We start from the raw sequence: 15,568 nt of genomic DNA on the forward strand, positions 1-15,568 counted from the left end.
ATTTAATAAATTTCTGAATTGTTTATCTTTGTATAGATTTAGGTGTATTATCTTTTATATTTTCTGTTCCTAAATGATCTCTCTTTAAAAATCTATTGCTAGTATGTGGGAATAAACTGACTTTATGTTAATTTTCATTAACTTATTAAATGTTATTATAAATAATGCAATGCTTCTTTAGATTCCTTCGCACCCTCGAAACTTGTCATCTGTCTATAATCACTCTTTCCCCCTTCTTTTTTCATTTTCATGCTTTTTTCTTGTTTTACCAGGCTGGAAATTCAACACAATGTGGAGCAGAACTAGTGATGACCTTCCTTGGCTTACTTATCAATGACGTGTGACCAGAACAACTACTGGTACTGTACACTGTGATACGTGCTCTGGGGATGAGGAAGTGTAGAATTAGATCCTGCTATTTTCAAGCCCTATTGTCATCCCAGGATAGCTGCAAATCATTCTCCCAACTGTTAGAACGTTCATTTTGCCCTAAGTACAAGGAGCCAAACTGCTGAGACTCTGATGTTTGCAGCAAAGGGCTTCTTCTCAAGCCAGCCAAGCAAGGGTATCCCCTGCCCCCCTACCCCGTTGGGCTGACTCTGTGACCCTTGAACTGTAGCTCTCCAGGCTCTTCTGTCCATGGGATTCTCCTGGCAAGAATACTAGAGTGGGTTGTAGTTTACTTCTCCAGGGGATCTTCCCAACCCAGGGATTGAACCCATGTCTCCTGCATTGGCCTGTGGGTTCTTTACCAATGAGCCACCAGGGAAAACAAGACCTCAAATCCGCCTCTGCAAAGGCAAGTGGCACAGGGTATTTACAGGGTCACGAATGAAGCATGACCTGATGGTCTGAGATATGGGCTTCCCTGGTGGCTCAGTGGTAAAGAAATCTGCCCTGCCAATGCGAGGAATACGGGTTCAATCCCTGGGTTGGGATGATCCCCTGGAGAAGGAAATGGCAACCCACTCCAGTATTCTTGCCTGGAGAATCCCATGAACAGAGGAGCCTGGTGGGCTACATCCATGGGGTCGCAAAGTGTCGGGCACGAGTTAGCTACTGAGCATGTGCACATGGGGAGCCTGGGGCGCTTGGGAAGCTTGGGGGAGGGTGACTGAAAAAACGTGCATGCATTGTCCTTCTCTGCTGGGGTAAATGAGCTGTAGCCTCTGCCCGTTCACCACAGAAGTGCTCAGCAAGATCTGAGAATGGAGTCTTGGATCCTCTGAGGTCAAAATATCCCCAGGCAGACACCTGTGCTTCCCTAGGAGGAGGGTCGCTGGTTCTAACCAGTCTCAACCAGTTTGGCTCAAACTAGACACAGCTGACTCTGGGCTCTGCTGCACTACCGGCAGTTTCCTGGAAAATAACTCAGGAAAACATCTTATTCAGGATACATGCCACTTGGAGGCCAAGCAAGTCTTAAGACGACCTTGATTAGTGAAGGCAGGTGCAATGGATCTGATTAATCCTTACTCATGCTTTCACAACCACTACCTCAAAGATCTCACCTGAGTTTCCAGAAGTATCAGACAACTTCTCAAATGAAGGAAGGTTGGTGCTGCTCTATATGCACTGATGTGTTTTACAGAAAGACTCACATCACCCCCTAGTGCTCAAGTGAAAGTCTCTCAGTTGTGTCGGACTCTGCGCCCGTCCATGGGATTCTTCAAGCCAGAATACTGGAGTGGGTAGCCTTTCCCTTCTCCAGGGGATCTTCCCAACCCAGGGACCGAACCCAGGTCTCCCGTTTTGCAGGCAGATTCGTTACCAGCTGAGCCATAAGAGAAGCCCAAGAATACTGGAGTGGGTAGCCTATTCTTTCTCCAGTGGATCTTCAAGACACAGGTGTTGAACCGGAGTTTCTTGTGTTGCAGGAGGATTCTTTGCCAAAGGGAAGCCCTGATAACTCTGACTGACTGACTGACTAGATGCTCAGAGGGGCACACTTCTCACAGGCCCTCTGGTCTCAGGCGGTGTTTACCTCCTGTGTGGCAAGTGGGGAGTTTCTCTATGCTGCACAGTGGCAGCCAGACACCCCAAGAATCATCAGGATAGGAAACATGCAGCCATGTGTGTGGTGACCTGCTGGAGTACTGCAGAGACTTGCTACTAGTACTTAGTTACACAGTCACTGATCCCGTACTGATTGGTGTTATTGATCAGTTAATTAAATTTAATCTCTTAGGGCCACATTCAAGGTGAGTGGGCTCCTCAGATCTCTGTCCTCAGTCTTTGATATTTTCTTTGTATATTCTGTTATCAAGGAATCAAGAAGGCACTTTGGTTCTTCTAATTATGAAAATTGTCCCAAATTTTTACCTTCACCCAGGTCCATTTTTTAAGTCCCTGACTCCTACGTACCACTGCTTTCTGCATATTTCTGGTGAGATTTCTGTCTCAGAGGCATCCCCAATGTCAAGAAAATCATGATCTTCTTCTCTCTTGGTCCTCCTGATTCATCTGACTTGTAGTCAAAAGCTTCCTCTCCATCTGTTGCCTCTTGTGATGAATCAGTTACTCAGGTCTTTGATTTATTTCCTAATTATGTTTAAAACTCATTTCCCTGTATCTCTAGCACTGCCACCATCATCGTCCTAGCTTCAATATCCCTTCAGTTGTTTCTTTCATTGTCTCTCAACAGGCGTGTTGTTGTTGTTTAGTCACTGAGTCGTGTCCAAGACTCTTTGTGACCCCATGGACTGTAGCACACCAGGCTTCCCTGTCTATCACTATCTCACTGAGTTTGCTTAAACTTGGGTCCACTGAGTTGCTGGTGCCATCCACCCATCTCATCTTCTGTTGCTCCCTTCTCCTCTTGCTCTCAGTCTTTCCCAGCCTAAGGGTCTTTCCAACGAGTCAGGTCTTCACCCCAGATGGTCAAAATATTGGAGCTTCAGCTTCAGCATCAGTCGTTCCAGTGAATATTCAGGACTGATTTCCTTTAGGGTGGACTGGTTGGATCTCCTTGCAGTCCAAGGGCCTCTCAAAAGTCTTCTCCAGCACCACAATTTGAAAGACTCTCTGTATTTCTAGGCTTTTTATATTTTTCTAATCAAATGGATATCAAGTTACATATAATTGCATCTTTCTCCATGTTTCTTGATCACCAGGAAATCAGTGTTTATTGATTACAGATGTTTCTTCTCCAAAATGTATGTTAATATCTTTGGCTTATTTTTACTGGGCTATACAAGATTTACAGTCAATGTGTGATTTTTCCTTTTCCTAGAAAAGGATTTTTCTAGGGGTTTAAACTCAGTGCTTCACTTACTAGCTTGTGGCTTCTGACAGAACTTTCTAGTTTTGAGACAAGCCTTGTTGTCTGAAGTCTTTCTTATTTATCCTCTCTGTCTTCTCCTCCCTCTGATCCCTTTGTGAAGGTTCTGCACATGCTCTGTACTTGGGTATAGAGGGTTGCCCTGTCCAGTCTTACCCTGTTCTTTCATCAACCTCAGTACTGTATAGAGCACATCCTGAATTCTTTCATGAGTGAATATCTCTACTTGGCTGCCTAATGATTCCATTTGTCTTGAGAGTCTAGGATGGTGACAAGACAGTGCTGAATTTTCTTGGAGGAAAAGACTCCAGTGTTTATTATAAAAGTGTTAGTCACACAGTCATGTCAGACTCTTTGTGATCCCATGGACTATAGCCTGCCAGGCTCCTCTGTTCATGGAATTTTCCAGGCAAGATACTGGATTGGGTTGCCATTCCTTTCTTCAGGGGAACTTCTCAACCCAGGGATGGATCAAACTCCCCGTCTCCTGCATTGCAGATGGATTCCTTACTATCTGAGCCACCAGGGAAGCCCATTATAGAAGTATTCATTGCTTTAGACAAGCCTTTTGGGATCTACCTATAGGATTATGTGTCAATTTATCTAAAAACTTATGATTAGCATTCGGGAGAATCAGAAAAAAAAATCCAGATTTTATACTTTTCAGCCCAGGGAACTTTCCAGGTTGGTTGGCCATTTACAGGCCTAGCTCCATTTCCATATGGCTAGTTCTCAAGCACCATACCTTCCCCCTGCTCTCTACTCAGATATTTTTCTCTCCGTTTCTCTCTCTACACACACAGCCACAGATGACTCAGTCAGAGAGGCTGTGGCTTTTCTCTCTCCACACCTCCTTCCACAGGGCCCCATGGTTCAGTGGGGTGGGAAGGGGGTTGCTACCAGGATTCTTGTCTGGGTCTCTGATCTCTGCCCAGCGCTGTGTCTCTAGCACCGCAGAAGTAGAGGCTGCTGTCTGCAGGATCCACACGTGTCACCGTCAGAGATGAAAATGTTAGGTTTGGCTGACTGATGGGAATCTTGTCCTTGTTATAACCTTGTTCGTATGTGGCATCACTGCCCGCATTAGAAGTTGCCATCAGCACGAGGCCTCGTTTCGGGAACTGACGGTACCAGAACATACTTGAGGCTTGAAAGTCCAATGCACGGCACTCGATGGTCACAGAGGCTCCACTCTTACTGACAGCCCTTCGGGGCTGCTGAGAGACGAGAGCGCCAAGCCCAGAGCCTGCTGAGACAGAGGTCAAGGAGATGAGAGCCCAGCGGGACCGGAAGACATGACCATAGGCAGAAAACCACAGCCATGTTCACTCGCTCACCTTTCTCCCGGCTCCAAGGGAATCCTGTCTGTTTTGTGAAATCATCCTGTCCTAATTCTTAGGCTGCTCATCCCCCATCTCTCCTGACTGGTGGCTCCTCACCTTACCCTTTACACCTCCAAATAGGATGGAATGTTCCCTCTCATTTTGTTCAGTGTAAAAAAATCCACAGTCTTAAGGAATTCCCTGCTGGTCCAGTGGTTAGGATTCAGTGTTCTCACTGCCAGGGACCAGGTTCAATGCCTGGTGGGGGAACTAAGATCCCACAAACCAAACAGCCAAAAAAACTTCAAAAATTGTAAAAGTCCACAATCCCTGACTATTACTTCACTTATGCCAACACAGACACACACACACCCACACACACACACACACTTGACCAAGCTACTTAGCTAATAAGGCTCGTACTGGGTCCCAGAAGCAGCAGAAGCACCAGCATCTTCAGGAACTGGCCTCACACCACACCTCTCAGAAGAAAGCTATGACCTTGCCCTTTCTTTCTCCACCCCTAGAAGGAGGGCTGAATGTTTGCATAATTCTAAGGATGCTCTAGTCTGCCCCCTGGTGGTCATCATTGCCACTGAAGCAGGATCCACCCCTCTTTGAATCAAGTGAAAGTGAAAGTCACTCAGTCATGTCCAACTCTTTGTGACCTCTGGAACTATAGCCCATCAGGCTCCTCTGTCCATAGGATTGTCCAGGCAAGAATACTGGAGTGGATAGCCATGCCCTTCTCCAGGGGATCTTCCCAACCCAGGGAGTGAACCTGGGTCTCCTGCATTGCAGGCAGATTCTTTACTGTCTGAGGTGCCAGGGAAGCCCTTTTCCATAAACGAACCGTTCAAACATTGCTGAAAGAACTCAGAGATGTTCTAACCCAACTCTCGATGTTATAGGACAGAAACTGAGGCCCAGATCATTGAAAAGATATTAGTATCCTAGTCTTATGTAAGGAAATGGCTGTATTTGTGTGGTAAATGACATTGTTAATTCTTTACTTCTGTAACGTATCCTCAAAGGAATCAAGACAACTCATGCTTGTTAATCACTAGACCATAGATGAACACAAGGACTACCAGGCTAGAAGCTCAATGCTTCTTCACATTGAAAAAAAACATGTTCTCATCTTCTCAATGAAGTATTTATTTCATGAGTATCTTATGCTAGTCCCCTCATATAATGGACTGAATACTAAACATATCTGTGTATTATATAAACGTACATCTCTTTATAATAGTCTGAATGCGGTAGAAGTGATGCTATGATTTTTAAAGCTGGGTCACAAGTAACGTTATAGATCCCTCCAGGGTCTCTCGAATGCTCACTCTAGGGGAAGCCAGCCACGAGATAATCATTTTCACTGCCCCGAGGCCACCATTCTGCAAGGAACCCCACCTAGCCACATTGAGGGGCTGAGGGTAGAAAGACAGACGTGCTAGGCTGGTGCACAGCTTCCCAGGCACCCCAGGGCAGGGGTCAGCCACGTGCGGGAAGACGCCATCTTGGATGTGCAGGCGACTGGAGCCTCAGGCGTCTCCCGCCTCAGGGACCATCTGACCATGACCGCATCAGTTCAGTTCAGTCGCTCAGTCGTTTCCGAGTCTTTGCGACCCCATGAATCACAGCACTCCAGGCCTCCCTGTTCATCACCAACTCCCGGAGTTCACTCAGACTCACGTCCATCCAGTCGCATGAGCAACCCCAAATGCGGACTGCCCAGCCAGGCCCACTCAGCCCACAGAACCATGAGAGATAATATATGTTAAAGTCAGTACATTTTGAGGTGGCTGTTGTTACTGTTGTATTTCTAAGCTTTTAAAATGAGATATAAAATCCACATATAATAGACTACACAAACCTTGAGTGTACAGCATAGTGAAATTTCACGAATGAGTACATCTATATAACTGCGACCCAGATCAAGATAGAGGACATTTTCATAACCCAGAAGCCTCCCTCATGCTTCTCTACAAGTAAATTAAAAATGCCCTCAGAATGTAGCTGCTGTCTTAACTTTGTACAGTCTGTGCTCTGGCTTCTTTTTCAAGAAGAGATCCATACATTTATGAGATCCATCCATGATTTCACAAATAACATTTGCTTTTCTGCTAGATTTTATTCCATTCCTAAGAGCAGCTATTTGTTCACCGTGTTGCTGATGCTCATTTGGGTGTTTCCAACTTGAGGTCACCATGAATAGAGCTGCCATGACAGTAGGTTTTTCTCACATATCCCTTTCTACTTCCTCAGAATTCTGGACTATTTAAGTTTTTATACAATTAAACTGGTTTTCTGACTTGTCTAATTTACTCATTATTTTTTCTAGTATATGTTTAAATTCAGAAACTATGTGTATGGTGTCCAAGAAACATTATAGTTGTTTGATTCTATTTTTCTAGACATTGTTCTTCCAAGGTAATTGATGCAATGGCTTGTTAACACTAAGAAAACATTGAGTGATACTTTAAGTTTTTTGACTTTCATACAGTCACTTTCTTACAACTTGGCCATGGGAATGGGAGCCATTAATAAATTTCACAAAGAGTTCTTTTTAGTACTAGGACCACCCTGAAATAATAAAGAGTTCCATAGTTTTACAGTGGATGTTTTAAAATCAAGTGATATTTTAAAATCTGCTTTTTTTGTCATAAATTCTTCCACTGGAAGGAGGAAACCTGTTTCCTTTCAGTAGGTGATTTAGTCACTAAGTCATATCTGGCTCTTTGCAACCCCATGGACTGGAGCCCGCCAGGCTCTTCTGTGCATGGGATTGTCTAGGCAAGAATACTGGAGTGGGTTGCTATTTCCTTCTTTAGGGGATCTTCCTGACCCAGGGATCGAACCCACATCTTTAGCTTTTGCTGCACTGGCAGGCAGATTCTTTACTGCTGTGCCACCTGGGAAGCCCCCTAATTTAGATAGGTGTGATTTTTAAGAATCAACCCAGTGGATTGCTGAATCATGATTGTGCCATTCCATGACATGTGTTGCTGTAGCAGCTGTTTTGGGTGCCTGGTTCAGGAGGAAGAAGCCGACTGCCAAGGGTACTGAACACAGAAAAGCCCCTCCACCTGGTGGGAAGCCGGACTCATTTGTGTGCAGAGAGGAGGTGGCTTTGAGTCACTGTGTCTCTACTAGCAGCACAGAGATACAGAGCCGTCTGGTTCTTCTGTGCTGATGTCACGGTAAGAGGAAAGAAAGGCTTCTTTTCACTAGAAGCGCTGGAGCCTTTAACTATGTCTTCTTTCTGAACATTGTTTACAACTCGTGAGAAGAAGATCCGCCTCAGTCCTAAACCCGGGTCCTGTCGGTACCAGTACATTGAGTCATAATCAAAATCCTGTTCACATTCCAGGGTCAGAGCTCCACCTTCCTTTTTGAGCAGGTATTTAGGGGTCTGAGTGACCCCACCAACCACGGTGCCTATGGAAGAAAGGGAGCAACTCGGGAAACAAGGTCCAAGAGGGCAGCCAATGCTGCTGCCGTGAGGGAAAGGCTTAGCTCTGGAGCTGAGCGTCTTTAGGATGGGAATCTGCTCTCCGAACCCGGGACTCACCTGCTCCAAAGAGACAAAGGGCCCTGCAGCAGATCACCTGGTTGCCCATAGTAGGAAGGGGGTCTCCTTGTAGCCTCCAGCACAGACCGATGAGGAAAGAAACTTAGCTGTGGCCTCCCCCTGGTTGAATGTGTGGAATCTATCAGAAGACCAGAAAGGAGAGTTGGACAGGATCCTGTAGATATCCAAGAGGGTCTCCCTAATCTGGCAGATGAGGCGACTGAGGACAGAGATCTGAGTCACTTGCACTTCCCTAGTGCCTCCCTCCCCCAAACTCTGCATTTTGCCTGGCCCTAGTGGGCGCCACCCCACATTTCCAGGCCAGAGCCTCACTGTGATTGGCCCACCTTCCTCCTTGCAGTAAGGAAGGTTTGATCACAATGGGAGCACAGCAGATGCTCTGATTACACAAGAATGCAGAGTTGTTTTTTTTTTTAACTTTTTATTTTGCAATGGAGTATAGCTGATTAACCATGTTTTGATGTTTTCAAAGGGACTCAGCCATACATGTACTTGTATCCATTCTCCCCCAAATTCCCGTCCCATCTATGCTGCCACATAGCCCTGAGCAGAGTTGCCTGTGTTGTTGGTTCATCTGCTTTTTGATTTTCTGCAATTGTTTCATCAAAGAAAATGATAACAAAACAGTGTTCTGTAGGTGTCCAACAGTTATTGTGTGATGAGAATAAAAAAAAATAAAGTTCACTGAGATTGAAATCTGAGGTGATGTGTTTCTAATGAATAATATTTCAGGATCAGACCCATCTTTTAAATTCCAGACCAGTTTATCCAACGCTATTCCCACCATCTTTAGGATGTACCATAGACATTTGAAGAATTTCTAATCCTGGAATCCATACCTACCTGGGCAAGCACTAGGCAGGGAACGTTCCAGAAAGAATAAGAGGCAACATAGGTTGGTGTAAAGAGCACAACCCTTTGGCCAAACATACCTGTGTTTTCTCTCTCTGTTTCTCCACAGCCCACCTCCCATTTTTTTTGAGCTTGAGAAAGAAAAAGTGAACTCCTGAAACCGTATTTTCCTATGCTGAAAATGAAGAAAATAGTGCCTTTGCTTGTCTTGGTGATTAAATAAAATCCTATATTTAAAGCATGTGGTAGAGAACTCAAAATAGAGTACGCAGTAAAGAGAAGCATCAGGCAATGCATATTTCCCATGACAAATGATGTGGTTCTAATTATGTTCCCGTTTGGGGTAAGAGAGTCTTCGTCCCTGAGCCTCAGTTGGCGTGTTCCAGCCCTCTCCTATCTCCATCTTCATCCCTTGGAAGGCTTTGTAGCCAATTTCACTAATCAGACATGTTGGCTTCCCCAACCCACGGCTCTTTCTGGGATGGGCCTGGAGAATGTTTGTGCAGTGGAAGGACATGACTGCATTGATATGGATTAGGAACTGGCACAGAAACACACTGGAGAGTCTTCCAGCTCCACCAACTGTATCTTCAAGACACCAGGTCCCTCTTTGGGTAATTCAGCAGAAAAGCGCTCCAGTGGCATTCCTGACTCATCTATGATTTTTTGGTTCCTCAGGCTAAATCATGAATTTCAGATCTTCCTCCAGGAGCTGCTGATAGTAAACTTAAGTGTGTCCTTTCACTGGGCTGCATCTCAGTGTTACCTCCTGTTCTTCACCCCTGACAAGGTGTTTTGGGTTCCTGGTGATGCCAACATTCATGGGACCTCAGAGCAGAAGGGACTGCATGAGACAGAGTTTTAATAGAAGGGGACGTGAGTGCCTTCCAATGAAGCAAGGCAAGGGGAGCTCAGAAATGTTTGAAGTCTCCTGCATTCATTTAAAAGTTCATAGGAATTTTGCTTTGTACTCCAAAATGCAATTATTTGCATTGGTATGAATGTCAATACCTTTTGGAACATCTCTGGGCAACACAGAGGTCCAGGGCATATTCGAGACACAGCTATAGACCCACAGATAAAGTCCAGTGATGCTGATCCGTTAGCTCAAAACTCACTGCTGCCAGGAGCCAGATGACCCCTCAGCTGAGTAGCCTGGTGCCCATGGCAGGGTTGGACATGAAGGGAAGCCTGCAGGCAGGACCAGGAAGTATATTTACTGCATCAGCACGGGGAGCTAGAGCTCAAAGCTGGCTTCTATGAGGCGGGTCTTCCTGTGAGGTCACCATTTCCAGTGCATCCTATTGTCTCCAAATTAATCTTGTACCTCACTTAAATGGGACTTAAGTTCAAGATTAGTCTTTTTTCCCCCTGAATTATGCACACAACCTGGTTTAGAATATTTCAGTATGGACATAGTGTTGAGAGATGAGTAGCTTCATAATCGGTCCTTAGCTTCTGAAACAGTTTGTGCCACTTCTGCACACTTTTTATTTTTAATTCCTCCATTTTCTTTCATTGGCTTGTATCATCTTTCCATTTTTCATTACCGAGTACAGGGAGTGACCACATGTGATATTTAGGTACGTTTGTTGAGAGGCAGGGAAGTGCAGACCAGAATTTCTGCCAAAAAACAATAGAGACAGAAAAGGATTTGACTCCATTACTTTCGTCCACCTCAGCTAAGCAAGGCTTCAAGCATCTTGAGAGAACCTGAGTTAATGGTTTATAATCCATTTTCTTCTCCGTTATATCCTACTTGATTTTTTTGATGTAAGTAATACAAAGAACTGTCACTAGAAAAACCATAAACTCTCCCTCTCAAACCTTTTGTCTCATTGCTATTTATTTGTATTATTCTCTTTAATCATTAATGGAATACCTGTGTGTGAGGGATCTTCGTTCCTTCCATGTCTTTTGTCCTTTCCTACCCTGTGACAGTAGATAATTATATGAAAGAAGATGCAAAGAAGGAATTAGACACCATCCCTCCGTTTTAGAATGCACAGGCTCCCTGGAGGAGATGTACCTTGTACATCTAGGATGCTCAGGCCTTGAAAAATACATAAGATCATAGTAACTTTTAGTGTCCAAATAACTATGGCTCAAGACCTTCTTTCATCATAGCAGGGTCCTAAGGCCTTCTTCAAAGGGTCTCTCTTATTGTCATAGGCTTACCCAATTATATGCTTCAATCAGAACTTAGCTGCCATCACTACTTAGAATCTGCTCAGTCATTTCTCCTGAAAACACTCCAAATTGTTCACTAATGCTATTGACAAAAATGCCCATCTCTGAACACACACGTCTAGCCTGAAGGGACTCTTTCAGGATGCTTTCAGATCCAGGAATCCTCAGGCTGCTAGGGCAGTAGGGAAATGAGTTATCTCTTCACTTTTTTGGCTATTACAGATAATGCTGCCTGAACACACACGTGAAAGTTTTTGTGTGGACACATGCTTTCAGTTGAAATTGCTAGGTTATATGGTAATTCCACTTTAACTTTCAAAGAACTGCCCATACATTTTACACAGTGGCTGTACCATTTTCCATTCCCACCAGCAATGCATGAGGCTCCCAATTCCTCCCCAGCTGCCCCCAAATTTGTTGTTGTCTGTCATTTTCATTAGTCAAGTGGATGTGAGATGGCATCTTACTGTGATTTTAAATTCATTTCTTTAATGATTAATGATGCTGACTATCTGCTACATTTATTGGCCACTTACATATCTTCTTTAGAGATGTGTATTTAGATCTTTTGCTCATTTTAAAGTTAGATTATTTGTCTTTTTATTGTTGAGTTGTAAGCTTTTTTAAATATATATATATCAGCTTTAAATATATCTCATAGGTATATGATTAATAAATCATATTTTATCAAGGAATTAATATTATCATCATTAATACTGTTATTAATATTATTGATAAATTAATTTTTATTAATAAAATAATAAATCAGTTTTCCCATTTTGGAGGTTATCTTTACCTCTCTTGAGAGTGCTCTTTGAAGCACAAACTTTTTTTTTTTTTGTTCAGTTCAAAGAATTCCAGCCTACCTAGCTTTTCTTAGCTGTCTGTGCTTTTGGTGTGATAGCTAAATCATTGCGTATTCCTTCATCATGAAGTTTTACACCTTTGTTTTCTTCTAAGAATAATCTCAGATCTTATACTTAGCTCTTTGATACATTTGAGTGAATTTTTGTATATGGCATGAGGAAGGGATGCAACTGTATTCTTTTGTACATGGATATCCAGTTTTCCTAGCACCGTTCATTAGAAAGAATACTGTTTCCAAGTTTAATGGCCTTTGCACTCTTATCTGGAGAAGGCAATAGCAACCCACTCCAGTACTCTTGCCTGGAATATTCCATGGATGGAGGTGCCTGGTAGGCTACAGTCCCTGGGGTCGCAAAGAGTCGGACATGACTGAGCAGCTTTACTTTCACTTTTCACTTTCATGAACTAGAGAAGGAAATGGCAACCCACTCCAGTATTCTTGCCTGGAAAACCCCATGGACAGAAGAGCCTGGTGGACTACAGTCCATGGTGTTGCAAAGAGTTGGACACGTCTGAGCAAGCATACACGCACTGTTCTAAGCAGCCCTTTTGGCTTGAATTACATTTACTTGCCTTTTATTTATTGTTAACAGCTTCCTCCCAACCCAGAGTTTGAACCCAGGTCTCCCACATTGCAGGCAGATTCTTTACCAGCTGAGCCACAAGGGTAGTCCAAGAATACTGGAGTGGGTAGCCTATCCCTTCTCCAGCGGATCTTCCCGACCCAGGAATTGAACCGGGGTCTCCTGCATTGAAGGGGATTATTTACCAACTGAGCTATCAGGGAAGCCCTAGATTTACTTACTTTCTAATTGTTTTTAACAGCTTTATTGAGCTATAATTTATGTACAAAAACTGAACATATTTAACGTACACAGTTTAATGAGTTAGCATCAGTTCAGTTCAGTTCAGTCGCTGAGTCGTGTCCAACTCTTTGCGAACCCATGGACTGCAGCACACCAGGCCTCCCTGTCCATCACCAACTCCCAGAGTTTACCCAAACTCAAGTCCATTGAGTCAGTGATGCCATCCAACCATCTCGTCTTCATGAAATTTCAATTTAACAACTCCGCATGTCCCCCTTCTCCAAAAACATTAGCAACAAGTAAATGGAAGTATTTTATTTCTTTTAAGGTCTAAGCAGTATTCTATTATATGTATATATATATATATGTAAGGTACATACATATATATTATATATATGATGGATCCCTTCATCTGTTGATTGATGCTTAGATTGAGACATCAGTTGAGAAAGGTAAATACTACATTGAATAGCACTAATGAGAAATCTTGGCAGAAAATACTTTAATAAATAAATTTCTTATGAGTATCTAAATGTACTTTCATAAAATGATTCTCACATCGGAAAATCTTTGGGAAACTTTAACAAAATATATGCAGGGGATTTTATTGTTCAGTTGCTCAATTTTGTCTACTCTTTGTGACCCTATAGACTGCAGCATGCCAGGCCTCCCTGTCCATCACCAACTCCTGGAGGTTACTCACACTCATGCCCACTGAGTCCGTGATGCCATCCAACCATCTCCTCCTCCGTCATCCCTTTGTCCTGCTGCCTTCAATCTTTCTCAGCGTTAGAGTCTTTTCTAATGAGTCAGCTTTTCACATCAAATGACCAAACTCTTGGAGCTTCAGCTTCAGTATTAGTCCTTCCAATGAATATTCAGAGTTGATGTCATTTAGGATTGATTGGTTTGATTTCCTTGCTGTCCAAAGGGCTCTCAAGAGTTTTCTCCAGCACCACATGTAAAAAGCATCAATTCTTTGGCTCTCAGACTTCTTTGTGGTTCCACTCACAACTGTACATGAATACTGAAAAACCATAGTTGGACAATATGGACCTGTGTCAGCAAAGTGATGTCTCTGCTTTTTAATACACTGTCTAGGTATGTCATACCTTTTCTTCCAAGGAGCAAGCGTCTTTTAATGTCATGCCTTCAGTCACCATCTGCAGTGATTTGGGAGTCCAAGAAAATAAAGTCTTTCACTGTTTTCAATTTTTCCTCATCTATTTGCCCTGAAGTGATGGGATAGGATGCTATGATCGTATGATTAAAAAATAAGAAGCCAAGCTTAAAGAACTTAAAAAGACCTCAGTAAAATATCAAGGAGGGACTTTTAGGGGAGAGAGAAGTATTCTGTGTCTTGATTGACATGCCAGCTATCTATGCTGATAAGTCGCTTCAGTCGTGTCTGTCTCTGTGCGACCCCATAGACGGCAGCTCACCAGCCTCCCCAATCCTGGGGTTCTCCAGGAAAGAACACTGGAATGGGTTGCCATTTCCTTCTCCAATGCATGAAAGTGAAAAGTGAAAGTGAAGTTGCTCAGTCGTGTCGAACTCCTAGCCACCCCATGGACTGCAGCCCATCAGGCTCCTCCATTCATGGGATTTTCCAGGCAAGAGTACTGGAGTGATGTGCCATTCCCTTTCCGGCCAGCTGTCTATACAGATGCAAAATTTCGTCAAAAAGTACTGAAACATATACTCAAATTGGGTGCATTTTATTGCAGAGTTGTTGCTTTTAAAGCTTGTGTAATTATAGTATTCAGGACCTAGGGAGTTGCTGAGTTTCTTACTCAGCTCCTCTGGCAGGGACAGCTGAGAAAAGCAGCCATGAACCCCTAAGGAGTCCCTGGGTTTGGATCAATTAATGTGCTGAGCAAGGTATTCAGGGTGCCTCTGTTGATTATCCTTATTTCTGAAGGCACAGTTTTGCCAGGTAAAAAGCTCAAAATTATACCTCTTAATAAAGATTATTAGGAACCCATCAAGGTCACATCCTGTGTCTCCTTTGCCAGATACCCTGCAACCTGGGGAATCTGAGACCACTTACAGCTTCCTGCCCCATCCTTGGGTTTGCGTTCCCACCAGCTGTTTTCCACCTCCCCTTCTGCTCATCCTGTGTAGCCATTTACAGATTTTTCCTTCTGCTTTATGCTCTTTCAAGGTGGGTTTCTGTTAGTTCCTACCCTCCTATGACACCACTGATTTCCTGAGCTGGGTGCACGGTGAGTTTGTGCTCTAAGAAGAGCTGACACGCAGCACTGTGGACTGGCTGCTGGCACAGAAGTACAGAGCCGAGTCCGCTGCCTCGGTGGAGTTGATTTCCAGGCTGCAGGGTGAGTTTTGGGGGCACTCAGCTGAAAATCGCTGTTTGAACATGTCTGTATCTTCTGTAATTTTTCCATTCCACAAATAAACCAAAAACTCAAATGCTTCCAACTTGTTGCGATACCAGTAAACAGAAGCATGTCCTCTCATGGGGACACAATCCATCTTTGCTTTCTGGCCTTTTCCTTTGACCAGATGACTTGGACTCTGAGTGACCTCAGTGTCCATGGAGCCTGTAAGGAAAGAGACAGAAAGTTCACAAAAAGCCCTTGAAAGAGCCTGATTTTGCAGCCGTAGGAGAAAGTCCTGAATCTAGAATCCAAGGAATTCA

The 15,568-nt window shown here is 43.7% G+C and overlaps 2 long non-coding RNA genes across 3 annotated transcripts in view; one reads left to right on the top strand and one right to left on the bottom strand.

Moving 5' to 3' along the window:
* Positions 1-15,568, top strand: part of LOC147373625 (uncharacterized) — a 51,777-nt gene that overhangs the window by 21,463 nt on the left and 14,746 nt on the right. For both annotated transcript variants that reach the window (XR_015163130.1, XR_015163131.1), the window contains exon 3: positions 273-359. This is a non-coding gene — a long non-coding RNA (uncharacterized LOC147373625). The remainder of the gene's footprint in view (positions 1-272; positions 360-15,568) is intronic.
* LOC147373627 (uncharacterized) lies at positions 3,909-5,372 on the bottom strand. The gene is made up of 2 exons (XR_015163147.1): positions 5,026-5,372; positions 3,909-4,526 (listed from the first exon to the last, which is right to left on the bottom strand). It is a non-coding gene; the product is annotated as an uncharacterized LOC147373627 (long non-coding RNA).

Source organism: Bos grunniens, chromosome 4 (genome assembly GCF_055505025.1).
Source record: "Bos grunniens cultivar Pamir isolate PY7600 chromosome 4, Bosgru_T2T1.0, whole genome shotgun sequence".
Lineage (NCBI taxonomy): Eukaryota > Metazoa > Chordata > Mammalia > Artiodactyla > Bovidae > Bos > Bos grunniens.